The sequence below is a fragment of the Corvus brachyrhynchos genome, unplaced genomic scaffold, assembly GCF_000691975.1.
Source record: "Corvus brachyrhynchos isolate BGI_N302 unplaced genomic scaffold, ASM69197v1 scaffold266, whole genome shotgun sequence".
Lineage (NCBI taxonomy): Eukaryota > Metazoa > Chordata > Aves > Passeriformes > Corvidae > Corvus > Corvus brachyrhynchos.
Window position 1 is genome coordinate 3,249,685 of NW_008238633.1, and position 3,139 is coordinate 3,252,823.

Genomic DNA, 3,139 nt, shown 5'->3' on the forward strand with positions numbered 1-3,139 from the left:
TGGGCTGGCCTGGCCTGGCCTGGCCCTGGCTTGGGTGGCCCCTTGACCTTCCTGCTTTCCCTTGGAGCCCCCAGGGATGAGCTGGAGCTCAATGGCCCCAGCCTGACCAGCCAGTCAGGACTGGAGCCTTCCTGTGCTTCCCCAGAAGCCGAGGCCATCAGCCCCAGCTCACAAACACTGCCTAACAGGGTTTACCAATAGTTTTCCCTATTAGATCTTGGAAAGGATTTCCAAAGTAACATCGTTTGGCAACTTCTTCAAGGAAGAAACATGACACGCTTCTAATCCGTAAAAGAGGGTTTATTGGTTTACTTTCACTTTTCTTTTGGCGTCCTTACGCTTCCTTTTGGCGTCCTTATGCTTCTTCCGTCATTCCTGAAAATGGTAAAAATCCAACGTATTATTAGGAGAAGTTTCTGAATCCACTATTAGGAGAAGTCTCTGAACTCACTATTTCTCTTGAACACTTTCTCTATGTACAGCTAAGTCGCTGGTCCTGTCCTGTAACGTGCAGAGATTTAGTGGTTTACCTGAGTGACATCACAACCTGATGTTATACACACCAGTATACTAAACCACTTTTGTTCTCTGGTAATTACAAAGTTTCAGGCTCTTGTTGAGGTCCTGAATTAATTTCTCATGCAGATTCATAGCCCTGTTCCCTCCTCGTGCTCAGCTTTCAGCCACAGTTACCAGGGAACAGACAGACGTTTCATACTCACCTCAAGCAATAATCTACGTCTGTCTTCCCAACCCTCTTTTTCTTCACTGAGCTCTACTGATCTACAAAATAACTTTGGGCCCTCTGCACAAAACAAAGAACCAATTATAAGGGTTAAACACTTCTGATGATGCTGCTGCTTGGATCACTCATGAGCAACACAGCAGTAAAGTCAGCAGCTCTATTCTCCACATCCTTCCCATTCGCTTCCCCCCACGACCACACGTGAGCTCCAACAGAAATGTTCGGTGTTACAGCCTCGTGTACTGCGAGAAATGAAAGGCAGCAGCAGTTTTCCTGAACATGCTGAAATCTAGATTGCAGTGAAATAGCAGCTGCTCCAGGAAAAGCTCAACACCAGGATCCCACATCTCCCCCCAAAACTGATGGCTGCTGACGACTGAGATCCCCATTTTAACACGCGCTGTAAATCAGACAGGCTGGAAGCACGCAGGACAGTAACTGTATGAACACATCAGTACATTGCATCAGAGTTACCTAGTAAGTCTCAAGAAACAAACATCCTTTAAGCCTGTCCTAATGCTATATTCTATCAAATGTAACAAGCCATCCTTTTGGTGGCCTGTGGAATGTTTTAGGGCTGTGTATGTTTTCTTTTGTTGTTGTTTTCTTTGTTTTTAAATACAAAATTTCACTGGATTCAGAAGAGAAAAACCAAGATTTAGGAGGACAAAGAACCCCATGGGCATATGTGGCTGATAAGAATACTCAACATTCTTAATGATGACAGCAGAAAGACATCTTACCTTGTGCACACACCTTGTACAATTCTGCTTTACAGTTACGACTGTTCGGTTTTACCATGGGCAAAATACCCATGCAAAGGGTAACTCAGGTGTTACAACATGAGACAGTTTGGTATAAAAATTCAACTTTCTGATTATGTCACACTAAACTTTTCCCTGTAACACTTACTTCTGTATATCTCCTGAACTTGCATCTTTTTTCAACATCTCATCCACTTCAGCTTAATTTTCCTCATCGGAATCGAATATTATGTGTTTGTGCTTTTCATGCTGGCTGCTTATCCTAGGAAAGACTCATCAAGTCAAACACATCAAATACTTGCTGCCCTCAGACATGACTCTCTGAAAGACATTTCCATGACACAAAAAGAGGAATCTGCTATTCCTCTTGCAACTCTACAGGTGTTCCAGGGATGGGGTATGCAGCCTTTTGTATACTCTCAAAAGAAAACTGGCAATGTCATCAGAAATTCCAGACTGATTTTAAAGCATCTTGCTCCACATGTATTAATTACCCTCTTCCTTCTACTGTGCTAGTACCTTGTATTGAGGTAGAAGTTGTGAGTATAATTACCAGATTAGAAAGAGCTCCTTGAATGAGTTTCTTCTGTAATTCTCTCACTTTGTGTCTCTCTTCCAGAGCTGCCAGCCTCCTCTGGTTGTCCTGGAGCTATTTCTCTATTGTACTGGGCTCTTTTGAGGCAGCAGCATGAAGACAAAGCTCCTTATCTTCCAGAAGGCTTGTCTTCCCATTCCCACCTTTATTACCTTCACATTCTGGATTTTTTTCTGCTTGTATTCCTCTTAAATGTTTTGGAAACCTGTTTTGGGCTCTTCAGCTGCTGTTTAATGTGTTCCTGGGCCCCTGCAGCATCACTGTCCGTGTCACTCCTCCCATCACTCTGATCAGTACTGGCAGCAGCAGCTCCATGCTCTGAGTTTTGGTCTTGTAGAGAACTCACACCTTTGTTCTTCCCTTGCAAATGAGGCCTGGAGCCAGCTGCTGAGGAGGCAGCAGCTGACAGCTCCTTGTGTTGTTCACAAGGCATTTTGTGTCTCTTTTTGCTGCTGACTTCAAGTGAACACGATGGATGGTTCTTTGGCTGATTTTTGGATGACTCCTCCCCACAATAAGATGTACAAGCTTCAAGTCCCAAACTTTCTACAGACTTCTTCTTTAACTCAGTGCTGTCCTTACTTAACTCTTTTACACAAAGGGACCCCATTCCTCTAAAGGGCATACAAACGTTTGGAAACCTGTTCCTTCTCCATGCTCCGAAGCCAAGGTGTGACACCCAGAACACACACTCTGTTTCTCTGCAAGGAGACAAAACAGATCAATGACACAGAAGTTAACGTGATTAGAACAACGAATCAGGGACAAATCAGCGCATTAGAAAGCCATGAAGAACCCTATAAGCAGAGCACTCTTTGATTTGCAGTAGGTAACACGCTCTGCTCCAGCGCAGCGACAGCAAATCCCGCGCTGCTGCAGGAACCGGGGTTCAGGCGCTGGGGGGTTTTTAAAACCCTAAACCACATAACCAAATGCGCGAGAGTAAGTGCAAACGGCTCTTTGCAGTATAACCCAAGGGTTCCCTATGGAGGGAACGCGAGCCGCCCACAGCCCAACCCTCCCCTCCCGGGAGGT

At 44.9% G+C, this 3,139-nt stretch overlaps 1 protein-coding gene across 1 annotated transcript in view; it reads right to left on the reverse strand.

Annotated features, from left to right (window-relative positions):
* The window catches only part of LOC103617735 (histone-lysine N-methyltransferase 2D), an 11,167-nt gene that overhangs the window by 1,557 nt on the left and 6,471 nt on the right, over positions 1-3,139 (reverse strand). The window lies entirely within an intron of this gene.